This window comes from Phyllobates terribilis, unplaced genomic scaffold (assembly GCF_046119375.1).
Source record: "Phyllobates terribilis strain yellow unplaced genomic scaffold, ASM4611937v1 Scaffold_1__5_contigs__length_1240528914, whole genome shotgun sequence".
Taxonomy (NCBI): domain Eukaryota; kingdom Metazoa; phylum Chordata; class Amphibia; order Anura; family Dendrobatidae; genus Phyllobates; species Phyllobates terribilis.
Window position 1 is genome coordinate 330,833,805 of NW_027362761.1, and position 17,059 is coordinate 330,850,863.

General features: G+C 46.9%; 1 long non-coding RNA gene across 2 annotated transcripts in view; it reads left to right on the forward strand.

The window, feature by feature from the left end:
* LOC141167173 (uncharacterized) overlaps positions 1-17,059 on the forward strand; it is a 240,078-nt gene that overhangs the window by 24,027 nt on the left and 198,992 nt on the right. For both annotated transcript variants that reach the window (XR_012251407.1, XR_012251408.1), the window contains exon 2: positions 372-576. This is a non-coding gene — a long non-coding RNA (uncharacterized lncRNA). The remainder of the gene's footprint in view (positions 1-371; positions 577-17,059) is intronic.

Here is a 17,059-nt window from a genome sequence, read left to right on the forward strand (position 1 = left end):
GGAGAAGAAAAGATGGGCGAGTCTGCAGAGCTGTTCACACATTATATTCATGGTCATCAGAGGTCTAATTCAAAGTTTCACAGACTGAAGAGTGGGAAAGCATGTATAGCGATGCCCAAATTTTTTTTCAGTTGATCCGGGCCAGGACGAAATAGGGCCCAAGAAGAATCCAAACCCTCGTCACCAGACATTGTTATTGATATCAATATTATATGGAGATTTACAAAATGGCAATGGCTTCCTGCACCGCACCTAGAATCCATGGGACACCTGGTTTGGGTGGTTGGAGGGATGGCAAAGAGCACTGATTAAATTAGGAGTGGTTATCCTATATGTTCTGTTCATACTATCTTTACTCTTATGTTGCGTAGCCCCATACATGAAGGAAATGATGAACCATATTATGGAGAATACTGTGACAGCAATGCATGCAGATTTCGGGGATTCGAATGATAAAAGCTGCTATGTGCCTTTAAGAAGACTGCCAATACCGCTTCCCCCACCTGAGGAGAATGCCAACCAGGAACTTGCTAATCAAGGACAGATCAAATAGGTTGGATTTTGTATATCTCGAAGGTGAGACTGTTATGGATATCAATATTATATGGAGATTTACAAAATGGCAATGGCTTCCTGCAACGCACCTATGTCATATGATTTTTAAGGAACTTCCTTTATATTCTGCTTGTGAACATAAAAGACAATAATTGCAGCTAACCAATTATATTAAAGATTATGCACCCTTGGACACACTCCAAGAGACTTGCTATATATGTTATGTACTTCCCCAATAAATTATAACAACTTCTGCATTTGATCAAGCTTGATTCAATTGTCTGTTATTCTCTATGCATGCATATAAATTTGATAATTAATTTTGCAGCGGCAATTAAGAAGGATTTGTGTGTATCCATTGTGGTCAAAGCAACTAAATCAACGTTAACCCCTAGGGGTGGGCATGGATGGGTTAGAGAAAGAAATAAATACACACCAGAACAGGGAGAACAAAACTAATATACAACAGGGGTTGGAAAACTAAACTACTGAACAGCTAAGGTTGGAGAAAGAAATAAATACACACCAGAACATAGAGAACTAAACTAATAGAATACAGGAGTTGGATAACTAAACTAATAAGACAACAGGGGTTGGAGAACTAAACTACTAAACAGCTATGGTTGTAGAATGAAACAAATACACACCAGAACGTGTAGAACTAAACTAATAGAAAACAGAGGTTGGAGAACTAAACTAATATGACAACAGGGGTTAGAAAACTAACCTACTAAACAGCTAGGGTTGGAGAACTAAATCACTACACACCAAGGGATGGAGAACTAAACCACTAGACACCAAGGTGTCACTAGACAGCAAGTGTTGGAATCCCCAAGGCTTGTGGGACAAACCTCTGTATCTAGCACTTCCTCCAGTGCTTCTGCATCCCCCACCTCCTCTAGGGCCTCCACTTGCACCCTCAACCTCTGCCTTAATGAGACACATGTTCCAGCAGTGCAGAGAGAATTCCCCCTCCTCCGTACTACGAAGCCAGAGCTCATCGCAATCAGGTAGTGTTAAAATTTATATGCCTTGGAGATCGCAGTCATACAGCTGAAGAGTTGTGGACATCTCTCCAGGCTGAGTTTCAGCAATGGCTGTCTCCACTGAACCTGGAGCAAGGGAAGGCCATGTGTGATAATGGTGCAAACCCGGTGGCGTCTCTACGCCGGGGCAACCTCAGCCACGTGCCTTGCATGGCTCGCATCCTCAACCTGATGGTACAGCAATTTCTCTGCCACTATCCCAGCCTGGAAACACTGCTGCAGAAACCACGGTCTCTGCGTGCTCACTTAAAGCTTTAATCTTTAATACAAAAGCCAGACTACTAGACAATGAGCAAACTCCTTCATGATGATAGAGGCCACCATCTCCTTAGCTTGCTGATACTTTTCTGTGGGAATGAGCTTGTCTCCAAGCAGCCAAGAGTTTCCAGTGAATGACATACCACGGTTTGGTAATAGCACCCAGTACTAGAAGCAAAGCCATCCACAATTTCCATATCTCATGAATTTTATTTGGTAGACTAGCTGAGCAAACATTAGTTTCTCACAAAGGAGCTGAAGACACTGAGTGGCAGTAGGTGCAAGTTTCTCCAACATGACCTGTTTGTTATTGTTAGATATCAGAGGGAGTACATAACTGGGCTTTGCCAAGCTGCCATATTGCATCTTAAGTCTTATAGAGCCTGCACTTGTGGACTTACATTCTACAGGATGGTGGGGAAGGAGACAGTAGGTTGTGGAGTTGCATTAGCTCCGGTGGTGTTGAGGTGGCAGCGAGGCAATGGTAGGCTGTCTTGAACAGTTGGGTTTTCAGATAGTGTCTGAAGGATCCGAATGTGGTGGCTAATCGAATGCATTGAGGCACAGAATTCCAGAGGATTGTGGATATTTGGTAGAAGAATTGGAGGCAATTAGGTGAGGAACAAATAAGTGTGGAGAGAAGTAGGTCTTGGGAGGACCGGAGATTACGTAAGGGAATATATCAGGAGATTAGCTCAGAGATGCACAGAGAAGAAAGGCTATGGATGGCTTTGTAGGTCAGTGTTAGTAGTTTAAACTGGATGCGCTGGGCAATTGGGAGCCAGTGAAGGGATCTTACTGATTGCAATCTTATGGATTGCTGGAGCCAGTCCACAGTAAAAAAGCAGCCATAGAGTGTCCGGGAACCTTCACACAGACTTTTCTTAGCCAGGGCTGCTTCTTGGCAGAGTTGGACAGGCCCACCAGAGAACCGGAGAATCTGGTGGGCCCTGGCTTCTCCTTCAGGAGAGTTTGTAGCGCAAACCTTGCAGATGCTATGGGGGTCTTTAGCGGGGGAGAAAGGTGGTCCCTCAGAATCAAATCCTCTGGTGGGCCCAATATTCTTCAGTCTGACACTGCTTCTCGGTGAGAGTTGTATTTCTCCACAGAAATATTCTTTAACTTGGTGAAAGGACTGGCATAGAGGGAAACCGCATCTGCTCTGTCATTTCTCCCAGGAAGTCCACTAATGCAGCTTGTTGTATAAGAAATGGCAGCCCGTCCATCATCAGCTCACACTTCTCGTTGGTGCTTAGTCACAAAAAGATCTTTCTTCACACCTTGAATTTAATCACTACAGAATTGGACAATGGTCTGATCTGCAATGCATTTTGAGAAATAATGTGGATAAGCAAAGCTACAGTTTAGGCCACTGAAGGTCATTAAAAGAAACTCATACAGCTTTCCCACTGACTGAAAGAGAGGTATCAAGACTTCCAAGCCAGCCAAGAGTTCCCTGTCTTCACCAAGAGGATGTCTGTCCATATTCTCCTCCTCATCCTCATCCTCCTCCTCCTCCTCATTATCACCCAATCCGCATTAAGATGAGATGAGGCTGGGCTGCATAGTTCCTTGCTCCGCCTGCAATGCCTCCTCTTTAACTGTGAGCACCGAGCGTTTCAGTAGACAGAAAAGCGGGATGGTGACGCTAATTATGATGTAATCACCACTCACCATTTTGATGGAGCCCTCAAAGTTTTAGAGGATGGCACAGATGTCAGACATCCATGCCCACTCATCAGCTCTAATGTGCGGATGCTGACCTAAATGTCGATGGGCGTGTTGAAGCTGGTACTCAACAACTACCCTTTGCTGCTCACAAAACCTTCCCAACATCTGCAACATTGATTTCCAACATGTGGTGACATCACACAACAGTCGGTGAGCTGGAAGCTGCAAACGGTGCTGAAGCACTGCCAGGGTGGCGGAATCTATAGCTGACTTCCTGAAATGGGCACACACGCGTTGTACTTTCACAAGCAGCTCTGTCAGATCTGAGTAGGTTTTGAGAAACCTCTGAACCACTAAGTTGAACACATTTAGTGTTCTCTCATTACTAATGTGTACCCCTGTATGGAGAACAATATCAGCACCAAAAAATTAAAAGATGAAATATAGCCTGCTTTATATACCACGGTACTAAGAAAACCAATTTCGATTCTATCTTCTGTAGCCTTGTGACAAAAATATCTGCACCAAAGAATTAATTTCACTAGAGTAGAACTAGTATAATGGTGACCGACAACTCTTCCACTACAGGCAAACCTAATAGATGGAGCCCCAATCAGGATTCACCACATTTCCAAAAAATAGTGGTAGACACCAGGAAAGTGGCATTAATTTCACTTCAGTAGAAATTGTAGAATTAGGAACCAAAATCTCTTCCACTACAGCCAACCCAGCAGATGGAGACTCAATCAGGCTGCAGCTACAGACCCGTGACTGCTGCTGGCCACAACCAGAGTTGTGGCTGAGGATGCAGTGCTTGTCATGGTTGTATCACTTCGCTTCTGTGCGGAAAGCTGCAACGTAACCTCCTCTTCTTCCTCCTCCACCTCCTCTGCTGAGCTGCTGAGCTACTCAGCTACGTGCCTCTGGGTTCACACCAAGTAGGATTTACAACCTCATCATCATCCTCTCTGTTCTCCAATTCCTTGCCCTGAGAGTAACGCTCCTCCTATTCCTGACCTGACAGCACAGTACAGTCCGCGTGCGCCTCAGTTATCTTAGTCTCATCAGGATCAACTCCCTCTCCGGGGGTTAACATCTGGCGACGAGGGTCACGATTCTGCTCGGACCCTACTTCATCCTGCCCCGGATCCAAGAGAAAAAAATTTGGGCATCGGTGCAGATGCTATCCTCCTCTTGAGTCTGTGAATCTTTGTAGCAGACCTCTTATGCCCATGGCATAGAATGTGTGCACAGCTCTGCAGACTCGCCCATCTGTGATTCTTTACATTCAGTTGGGTGGTTGGAGAGTTGTGACGAGGGGAGAAGGAAGGGTAATTGGGGTGCCACCTCTGAGGACTGTACTGTGTGTGATGCTGAGGTGGAGGAAGAGGAGGAGAGGCCACTTGATGCAGCGCTTGCCTTCCACTGAAGCACATGCTCTTTCTGGCCCTCATCTACAAGGTGTACCCCTGTGCAGCTAACAAAGTAAGGGAGTGGAGTAGCTCATCTATTAACAGAAGATGTAGTTGTCTTTGGATCGGATGTGACGGTGTTGGTTCACTAGAGCTTTCACTAACATTACCACCTAACACATGTACACCTTGAACACCAACACTATTGCCCCTTCCATCATGACCTCTCTTTTTCCCACTCATATTGCTCAGATAGTGTGGTTGGAGCACGCTATTAGCAACAAAAATTAGATTTTTTTTACTGTGGAGCCCGGGATACAGCATAATCTTAGCACAAAATATTTAGAAGTTGAGATGTGGCCTGCTTTATGTATCATGTTAGTAACAGAAGAAATTAGATTTTTTACTGTGGATGAGGCCTGGATACAGTAGAATATATGCACCCAAAAATTACAAGCTCAGATGTGGCCTGCTGTATATATCACTTTACTAACAGAAAAAATTAGATTTTTTTTTACTGTGGAGCCCTTGATATCTCTGAATCTCAGCGCAAAAGAATTACAAGCTGGGATGTGGCCTGCTTTATGTAGCACAGTAGGAACAGAAAAAAATAGAGTTACAAAGGTGTGCTCCTGCACTACATCAGCACAGCAGAGTTCTATGTTGAAATGTGGCCTGCTGTCTCTGTCTGGACCACACTAATAGCAACAGCGATTGATCTGCTGGAAGGTCATTTTCACAGCCACACAGGATCCTATCTATCTAAACTATCTGACTTAGAAGCAACCACCTAGCTAACTATCTCAATCTCTAAGTTTCCAGGAGCAGAGTCAGGAGCAGTCACTCTGCGCTGTTACATTGACAAAATGGTGCTAAAATAACATGTCTGCTCTTTATATGGAGAAGGACATGTAACTTCAACAGCCAATGGCGCAAGCCCTTGTGTCTGGACATTGTGGATGGTTCCTATGCCCTGATTGGCTTGCCGGAATCTGCATACATTAAATTAAGAAAAATAAATAAATAAGAATAACAGCCCACCACTACTCTAACCTCTCCCCACCCCCTCCTCTCATCAAACACGTCCCACTCTGCTCATCATACAGCACTACTATCTTAGCCAAAGTAAGAAAAATACAGTAGTGGAAGCATGATAATTTACTGCATTTTTGCTGAATTGGGCTGATTGTAAGTAAAAATGCTTAGGTGTCTGTCCATGAAATAGAATGTGCAACGTTGGTGCGAATTTGAAAACAACAAATGTTTTCCGAACATGTTCGCTGATCTCTTGTCACTACAATGGCAGTTTGCAATTTTCACTCAACAGCATCCACAGCTGCTTGTTTCTGGAAAACACCCATGGAGTCAAAATCATCACTGCACCAGTAGATAAATTCCCAAAGGGGTATAAATTCCAAAATGAGGTCACTTGAGGGATTCTGTTATTCTAGCACTTTGATGCTCTGTATATGGCGTCCACATACTATTCTAGAAAAATCTGCACTCCAGGAGGCAAATAACACTTCATCCCTCCCGAGTCTCGCCGAGTGGCTAAACAGTACTGTACAGCCACATATGGGGTATTTCTACATTCAGAAGAAATTGTGGGACAAATTTTGGTTGAATTTTAACCAATTTCTCAGTGTAACAATGTACAATCTGGAGCTAAAACAACATTTTGGTAGTAAATATGTAATTATTTTTTTCTTCACTGCCCAGTGGTATAAAATTCTGTGATCCACCTGTGGTGTCAATATGATAACTGCTCCCCTAGATGAATTCATTGAGAGGTGTTCTGGCACCTTGCGGCTCTGCCAATGTGACATGGCACCCTCAAACCAGTCTAGCAAAATCTGAACTCCAATGTGGTGCTTCTTCCCATTTGAACTTTGCACCGTGCATCAAAAGTACTTTTCGACCACATATGGGGAATCGGCGTACACAGGAAAAATTGCACAACAAATTGTGGGGTCCATTTTCTCCTGCTGTCCTTGATTAAAATTGGGGCTAAAAACATTTTTGTTGTAAAAATATATTTTTTTCATTTTTATAGATCCACGTTGTAAAATTCTGTGAAGCCTCTGTGAGCTCAAGGTATTCACCACATATTTAAATTATGTGGGGTCACTTGAGGGGGGTTTTCACTGTTTAGGCACATCAGGGGATCTTCAAACGCGATATGACACCCACAGACCATTCCATCAAAGTCTGCATTCCAAAATGTCACTGCTTCCTTTCTGAGTCCTGCTGTTTGGCCAACAAGTTTTCCCCCACATTTGGGATATTTGCGTGCTCAGTAGAAATTGCACTACAAATTTTGGGGTCCATTTTCTTCTGTTACCCCTTTGAAAATAAAAAAATTGGGATTTCTTTATTTTCACGGTGCAACGTTATACATTTCTGTGAAGCATTTGGGAGTTCAAGGTGGTCACCAGACATATAGATAAGTTTTCTGAGGGGTTTAGTTTCCAAAATGGTGTCACTTGTGGGGGTTTTTCACTGTTTAGGTATATCAAGGCTCTCCAAACACGACATGACATCCGCTAATTATTCCAGCAAATTTTGCATTCAAAAATCAAATGGCGCTCCTTCCTTTCCAAGCCCTGCTGTGCGCCCAAACAGTAGTTTTCCTTCGCATATTTGAACCAACACACTCAGGAGAAATTGCACAATAAATGGTTTGGTGAAATTTCTCCTGTTACCCTTGTGAAAATGCAAAATTTGGGGCTAAAAGACATTTTTGTTGGAAAATTTATTTATTTTTTTCATTTTTATGGCCCTAAGTTATAAACTTCTGTGAAGCACCTGGTTGTTCAAGGTGCTCAACACACTTCTAGATAAGTTCCCTGAGGAGTTTAGTTTCCAAAATGATGTACTTGTGTGGGGTTTCCACTCTTCAGGCACATCAAGGGCTCACTAAACACGACATGGCGTCCGCTAATTATTCCAGCAAATTTTACATTCAAAAAGTCAAATGGCGCTCCTTCCCTTTTGAGCCCTGCCCTGTTTGCACCCAAACAGTGGTTTTCACCCACATATGGGGCATCGGCTTACTCAGGACAAATTGCACAACAACAACTTGTATGGGGTAATTTCTCCTGTTACCCTTTTGAAAATGGAAAATTTGTGGCTGAAAATTTGTGTGAAAAATGTGAACATTTTATTTTTACGGTTCAATGTTATAAACGTCTGTGAAGCACCTGTGGGTTCACGGTGCTCACCACACATCTACACACATGGTCAAAAATGTTGGTACCCCTCGTTTAATGAAAGAAAAGCAAACAATGGTCACAGAAATAACTTGAATCTGACAAAAGTAATAATAAATTAAAAATTTATGAAAATGAACAAATGAAAGTTAGACATTGCTTTTCAACCCTGCTTCCACATAATTTTTAAAAAAATTAATCTCATGAAATAGGCCTGGACAGAAATGATGGTACTCTTAACTTAATATTTTGTTGAACAACCTTTTGAGGCAATCACTGCAATCAAACGATTCGTGTAACTGTCAATGAGACTTCTGCACCTCTCGACAGCTATTTTGGCCCACTCCTCATAAGCAAACTGCTCCAGTTGTCTCGTGTTTGAAGGTTGCCTTTTCCAGACGGCATGTTTCAGCTCTTTCCAAAGATGTTCAATAGGATTTAGATCAGGGCTTATAGAAGGCAACTTAAAAATAGCCAAATATTTTCCTCTTAGCTATTCTTGGATGTTTTTAGCTGTGTGTTTTGGGTCATTATCCTGTTGCAAGACCCATGACCTGCAACTGAGACGAAGCTTTCTGACATTGGGCAGCACATTTCTGTCTAGAATCCCTTGATTGTCATGAGATTTCATTGTACCCTGCACAGATTCAAGACACCCTGTGCCAGATGCAGCAAAGCAGCCCCAGAACATAACAGAGCCTCCTCCATGTTTCACAGCAGGGACAGTGTTCTTTTCTTGATATGCTTCATTTTTCCATCTGTGAACATAGAGCTGATGTGGCTTGCCAAAAACTTCCATTTTTGTCTCATCTGTCCATAGGACAAGCTTTGTGGCTTGTCAACATGTAGTTTGGCAAATTCCAGTCTGGCTTTTTTATGATTTTTTTTTCAACAATGGTGTTCTCCTTGGTCGTCGCCCATGAAGTCCACTTTGGATCAAACAACAAAGGATGGTGCAATCTTACACTAATGTTCCTTGAGCTTGAAGTTCACCTTTAATCCCTTTAGAAGTTATCCTGGGCTCTTTTGTTGCCATTCGTATTATCCTTCTCTTTGATTTGTCATCAATTTTCCTCCTAGGCCACATCCAGGGAGGTTGGCTACAGTCCCATGGATCTTAAATTTCTGAATAATATGTGCAACTGTAGTCACAGGAATATCAAGCTGCTTGGAGATGGTCTTATAACCTTTATCTTTAACATGCTTGTCTATAATTTTCTTTCTAATCTCCTGAGACAACTCTTTCCTTTGCTTCCTCCGGTCCATGTTAAGTGTGGTACACACCATGTCACCAAACAGCACAGTGAGTATCTGTAGCCCTATATTCAGGCCCACTGACTGATTACAAGATTGTAGACACGTGATGCTAATTAGTAGACACAACTTGAATTAACATGTCCCTTTTGTCACATTATTTTCAGGGGTACCATCATTTCTGTCCAGGCCTATTTCAAAAGTTTAATTTTTTTTTTAATTCTGTGGAAGCAGGGTTGAAAAGCAATGTCTGACTTTTTTCATTTTCATAGATTTTTAATTTATTACTACTTTTGTCCGATTCAAGTTATTTCTTTGACCATTGTTGGTTTTTCTTTCATTAAACGAGGGGTAGCAACAATTTTGACCACATGTGTAGATAAGTTCCCATAATGGTCTAGTTTCCAAAATGATATCACTTGTGGGGGCTTCCACTGTTTAGGCACATCAGGGGCTCTCCAAACGCGACATGGCATCGGCTAATTATTCCAGCAAATTTGACATTCAAAAAGTCAAATGACGCTCCTTCCCTTCCAAGCCATGACATGCACCCAAACAGTGGTTTTCCCCCACATATTGGGTATCGGCATGCTCAGGAGAAATTGCACAACAAATTTTGGAGTCCATTTTTTCCTGTTAACCTTGCAAAAATAAAAATATTTGGGTCCAATGTAATTTTTCTCTGAAAAAAATTTAATTGTTCATTGCTTTCTTCCACATTCCAAAAATTCTTGTGAAGCACCTGAAGGGTTAATAAACTTCTTAAAAGTGGTTTTGAGCACCTTGAGGGGTGCAGTTTTTAGAATGGTGTCACTTTGGGGTATTTTCTGTCATAAAGACCCTTCAAAGTCACTTCAAATGTGATGTGTTCACTAAAAAAATGGATTGGTAAATTTTGTTGGAAAATTAGAAATCAGTGGTCAACTTTTAACCCTTGTAACTTCCTAACAACAAAAAAATGTTGGTTTTAAAATTGTGCTTAGGTAAAGTAGACATGTTAGAAATGTTATTCATTAACTATTTTGTGTGACATAACTCTCTGATTTAAGGGCATAAAATTTCAAAGATGTAAAATTCCAAAATGTTAAAAATTTTCACCAAATTTCTGATTTTTCTGCAAATAAACGTAAGTCATATCAAATGAAAGTTACCACTGTCATGAAGTACTATATGCCACGAAAAAAACAGTCTCAAAATCAGTGGGATCCATTGAAGCGTTCCAGAGTTATTATGTGGAACCCCAGGGGTCTGGTTACCACAGTAATAGCAATATTACGTCTGTGAGCAGGTGGGAGGTCTCCTGGTCAGGAATCCTAAGCATGCCACACCTCCTGCCCAGTCCTGGGAGGGGAAGAACTTCCCCTATATAAACTGGGGCTGAGGTGGGGTTAGAAAAGAACACAGACAGAGACAGAGACACAGTCTGGTCTGGTGTGGAGCAGTTGCAGGGAAAGTGACAACAGGAGCCCTGTAGGAGCAGGAGTGAGTGCCAGAGGCTGGAAGCTAGATAGCTCGCCTTGGCTGAAGAGATCTCACCGGACACGGAGTCCGAGGCTGTGGGGACTGTTCCATACCCAGCAGCAGAAACCGACCGGCAGGGGATTTCAGGTCCTCTGGCCAAGAAACCCGAAGGCACGGTCACACGCAAGGGACCAGCACCGCCGTCGTGGAGCGGAGGCTACCAGAAGGCCCCGAGTCACCGGCCATACGGGTGAGCACCACACGGTACACTCAGGGACGTGGGCTACTTTTACCCGCTTCTAGCAAGGTAGCCAAGAAGAGTACAGTTAGTTGGGGAGGCCTACAACTCCGCCTGGCCAGGGGAGATCCTGTCTGCTCACGGACTGATCAGACCCCGACCGCTAGCCAGTACTCCCGGGAGGGTCTATCTTTGTCACCAGTAAAGACCCTGAACTACACCGCACCGTCTCTGAGTGGTTCCTGGTGCCTGCGTGCAATTCTACCATCCCCATCATCCACGTCCGCTGCCCTGAGGCCATACCCCTCCCGTTGGGGGTTATACTATCCACGCTGCACAACCGTACCACCGGCCTCAGCGGTCTGCCCTGCAGCGGCGGTTTCATAACCGCATTCAACGGGTGGCGTAGTCGAACAATATCACATCTGCCACTAAAAACATCGCCACTTAGTTTGACACCCTGGACACGGACCGGGTCACCGCCACGAGGACTACCACCCCCAACGGATCCGGCTCCGGGTATTCCCCAAACATGGCCCAGGGGGCGCGTTAACTTTTGGCGTAGTCGGCAGGATTTCGTGCCCGCAACCACCGGGTACTGCGTGCCTGAAAAAGACTGTTAAACTTACCTGTGGTGAAGATTCCCGCCATCCGACGCCATCTTCTGCCTTCTTCCCGCCATCCGTGGAGTATTCCCGCCATTGGACGCCATCTTGAGGACGCCGCGCGGGAAGAAGAGGGGCGTGGACTCCGAAAGCGCGCGAGAACTGAAGCCCCGCCTCACGTCCGGACGTTGCGTAAGGTCCTGGAAGGAGCCCAGCAGACGCCGACGTCACAGGAGCGCGACGGAAGGTCCTCAACCCTGACGATCCACTGCGGAGCCGCGGCCTACGGAAGAGGATCATCGCAAGGTAGGCCACGGTCCACTAGGGGGGAGGAGGATGTCGGATACGGAGGAGAGCTTCACTGCCACAGCCACCGCCAGCGCCACCGCTGCGGCGGTCATGCCTTTCACCATGCCCTATATCCCGGGGGCAGCCTGGCTACCCCAGTACTCCGGGGAGTCACATACCCTAAATGACTTCAGAGAAAGGCTGGATAGCCTCTTCCAGGTGTACCCCCTCACAGAAGAGCAAAAAGTGAGCATCCTGGTGGCTCAATTAACGGGGGCAGCCCAAAGGGAGGTAAAGTCCTGGCCACTTGGGAGGAGGAGGACTGTCGCAGAGATACTAGCCCGGCTGAAGGACACCTTGTATACCCGTACCTCAGCCGAGATCAAGCTTAGATTCTACGGGTGCAAGCAGCGAGCACATGAGAATATAAGGGACTAAGCACTAAATCTACAAGAGGCCCTGAGAGCCGTTAATCAGGCCGACCCTGACGGCGTGGGAAACAAAGACAAGCTGTTGACTGAACAATTTATAGAGGGTCTACATTGCAATGCCCACCGAACCCAGTTGCGAGCAATGGCCTTACAGAACCCTCATCTGGACTTTGCACAGTTCAAGGACAGAGCCATCCGGGTGCTCCGAGAACCGGCACCAGGTGGCGCTGTGACCCACAAACGCCCTGCTACCATTTACCACCAGGAGACGGCGCCCTTGTCGGCAGGGCCTGTGGGAGCTGATGCGCAGGCTTTAAACAATGACCCGGCTACAGACCTGCACCATCAGGTCCAAGAGCTAACTAAAAGCGTTGCCGCGCTAACCCGAACTGTGCAGTCTTTACAGGTTTCTACTCCAGGGAAGATCCAGCTGGCATCCGGACCGGAGGATATCCCGTGGCGCCGACCAAGGAGGACCCCACCGGCCAGAGGAAGACCCAGCGACCGATACAACGAGGACGGACAACCCATCTGCCGCCGCTGCAATCAACCCGGACATATGGCAAGGTACTGTCCTTTTAAACCGGCACAACCTGGGGTAGAGGGCCAACCCCTAGGAATAAGATCACCAGGCCCATCGAACTGGCGTGACAAATACGTGGGAGGACGTCCAATCTTACCTGTAGTACTGGATGGCATTCCTATGAGTGCCCTACTTGACACCGGGTCACAGGTCACCACCATCCCGTACGTGCTCTTCAAGCAGTACTGGAATGACTCGGATATAACCCGCTACCCAGACGACGACTTGAGTATCATCGCCAGCAATGGTCAGCCCGTACCACAGATCGGATTTAAAGAGATGACCATTAAAATCGGTAAAGTCGAACTGGCAGCACAGGGACTGATCATTGTGGACATTGACAAGCGCGAGAGTCACCCAAAGATAACTCTAGGAACTAATGTGATTGAAAATTGTCTTGCAGAGGTGATTCTTATTTTACAGCAGGTTGCCAAGAACGCCAGCTCCGGCCAGCAGCGAGTGCTCCAAAAAGAGATCCGGGCACTGATGCGACGGCAACAGGTGGAACTCTCCGGTGGTGAGATTGGTAGCGTGAGAATGTGTGACCCTTTCCCTATTGCCATGCCCCCGAAAAGTGAAATGATGATTTGGTGCCGGGCAGCTATTGGTCTGAGAGGTAGAGATTACCAGGCAATGGTAGAACCAGTCTACTCAGATAGTAGGCCCACCATTTTGACGGCACGGGGGGTGGTTGATGTACGCCATGGGAGGGTGCCCGTTCGCATAATAAATATCGGGAAGAGGGAAGTGTACCTGCCCCGGTATGCTACGCTAGCCAAATTGTATACCATCAACCAAAATTCTGTACAGTCCGTGGAACCCTTGCCTCCATCTCATCCAGAGGAAGGTAACGGCTCTAAGCAACAAATGGAGGACTGGTGTCAGCAACTGCATTTGGGTACTGACTCCACACCTGCTCACCAAAAGCAGGGAGTCTACCGGGTGATCCAGGAATACGAGAGAGTGTTCAGTAAACACCCGCTAGACTTCGGGCGAGTAAAGGGGGTAGAACACCACATCCCCATGGGAAACCATCCTCCCATAAAGGAGAGATACCGACCCGTACCCCCTGCACACTACCAACACGCCAAGGGGATGCTTAGAGACATGAAGGAGGCTGGGGTAATCAGGGATAGCTGTAGCCCCTGGGCAGCTCCACTAGTCTTGGTTAAAAAGAAAGACAACACTATGAGAATGTGTGTAGATTACCGGAGAATCAACCATATCACACACAAAGATGCGTACCCCTTACCAAGGATAGAGGAGTCTTTGGCTGCTTTAAAATCTGCTAACTTCTTCTCCACTTTGGATCTCACTAGCGGGTACTGGCAGGTTCCTGTAGCAGAGGCGGACCGGGAGAAGACCGCATTCACCACCCCGATGGGACTTAGCGAGTTTACCTGCATGCCGTTCGGACTCTGCAACGCACCAGGAACCTTCCAACGATTGATGGAATGCTATCTGGGACACCGGAACTTTGAGACGGTCCTGCTGTACCTGGACGATGTTAAAGTTTATTCCAAAACCTACGAGGACCACCTGAAACACCTGGCGGAGGTGTTTGAAGCCCTGGCAAACTACGGTCTGAAGGTGAAACCGTCGAAGTGTCACCTGCTAAAACCAAAAGTGCAGTACCTGGGACACGTGGTGAGTGCTGACGGAGTGGCTCCCGACCCTGATAAGATCACCGCGATTAAGGAATGGCCAAGACCCTCCAGCGTAAAGGAAGTGCGGCAGTTCCTCGGGTTGGTAGGCTACTACCGAAGATTCATTCCCGGTTTCACCAAAAAGGCAGCTCCTATGCAGGACCTCCTGATAGGCCAGTCCAGGAAGGCCAAGAACCAGAAGCCGCCCTTCAGATGGGAGAAGCTGGAAGAAGAGTCCTTCCGCCAGCTGAAGATGGCCCTCACGGGGGATGAAATCCTGGCGTACCCTGATTACAGCCAGCCCTTTATCCTCTACACCGACGCAAGTAACATCGGGCTAGGAGCCGTACTGTCCCAGATCCAGCAGGGGAGAGAACGGGTAATTGCTTACGCCAGCCGAAAACTGCGACCCACCGAAAGAAACCCTGAGAATTACAGCTCATTCAAGCTAGAGTTCCTGGCAGTGGTGTGGGCAGTCACCGAACGCTTTAAGCACTACCTCGCCTCTTCCCGGTTCACCGTGTACATGGATAACAACCCGTTGACACACCTGGACACCGCAAGACTCGGTGCCCTGGAGCAGAGATGGATGGCCCGCCTGTCCAACTATGAGTTCACGATTAAATACCGGGCAGGACGTTCCAATACCAACGCGGATGCCTTGTCCAGAATGCCAAACCTACCGGACGTAGGGGAAGATCCAGAGGAACTGGAAGAGGTTGAACTCCCCGCGTTCCACCGTCATGGGACTACCCAGTATTCCCACCGTGTAAGGGGTAAGCAATCCACTACGTTCAACCCCTTACCTCATTACAACTGGGCGGAAACGCAAGACAGTGACCCCGCCGTCCGACGGGTGAAGGAGATGCTGACTCAGCCAGATGCCCGCCTTGACCCAGACGCTCCGGAGGAGACCAAGCAACTGTGGGCTGAGAAGAGTCGACTGTTCTTTTACAAGGGGAAGTTGTGCCGCAGAATGGTTAACTCCCGGACGCATGAACTGATCTGGCAAGTAGTGGTGCCAAGAAGAGACACGGCTATGGTACTGGAGGCATACCACGACGGAGCTGGGCACTTCGGATGGAAGAAGCTGGAGTTCCTGCTGCGCGGGCGGTTCCACTGGGTAGGCATGAGAGGAACCATCGAGAGGTGGTGCAGAGACTGTGGCCCATGCAACCTAAGAAGGAAGGACCGTGCCAGCCAGAAGACCCCCCTGCAGTCCATCGTCACCAGGCAGCCGTTGGAACTGGTAGCCTTGGACCATGTAAAACTGACCCCCAGCAGAAGTGGCTACGTCTATGCGTTAACCATCGTGGATCACTACTCCCGGTTCTTGGTTGTAGTTCCCGTCAAGGACTTAACGGCTCAAACAGCAGCTAGAGCCTTCCAGCAGCACTTCTGCCGTCCACACGGATACCCAGAGCAGGTGCTGACGGACCAAGGACCTGCCTTTGAAGCGGAAGTCTTCCAGGAGTTCTGCACTCTGTATGGCTGCCGGAAGATAAGAACAACACCCTATCATCCGCAAACCAATGGACTCTGCGAGAAGATGAACCAGGTGGTGATAGACCTTCTGAAAACATTGCCCCTGGAAGAACGCAGTCTGTGGCCTGAGAAACTGCCTGATCTGGTGGACCTATACAACCACATCCCTGTAGGTTCTACCAACTGTACCCCGGCTTACCTAATGAGAGCAAGACCTGGTAAGCTGCCTGTTGATCTGGATATGGGAGTCCTGACACCCGAGGACACTTCACCAGAAGCAGACTGGGACACAGAGAGGCAGCAGCAGTACCGGAAAGTACAGGAGAGCGTTGAGCGAAGTCTCCGTCAAGCAAGAGAAAGACAGGAGAAGACTTACAACCAGTGTGCTCCCGCTGTTCCCCTGGTACCTGGAGAGCAGGTCTTGAAGAGGAAAAGACGGCTCCACAAGTTGGACGACCAGTGGGAGAAGGACCCGTACACCGTACTGCCCTCAAGCCATGAAAACCCGAAAGTCTGCACAATCAGTAAGGATGGAGGAGAAACCACAGCCATTGTCTCCCGAGATCACCTGAAGAAGTGTCCCGAGCAGCTACGAAACCCTGAAGAAGATCAAGAACACCCTCGACCCGCAGAGGAAAGGGAAGAGATGGTCAGTACTGTACTCGGAGACTTCCCTCGGTCTTGGACACAAGTAAATGGCGCTGTTGTAGTACCCGTCCTCACCTTCCTCCAGCCAGCATCCCAAGTGCCTACGGAAAAAAGGTAGAGCTGGAAGAGCAGCCGGTCCAGGAGGCAGAAGACCCCATACAAGCAGACCAGGAGAATCGACCCTCTGCTTATAGTGAGCCTGCCGTGCCCCTAGTGAGCCAAAGAGTCCGTAGACAGCTGCCAGCTTACCTTTAACAGCTCCTACACCC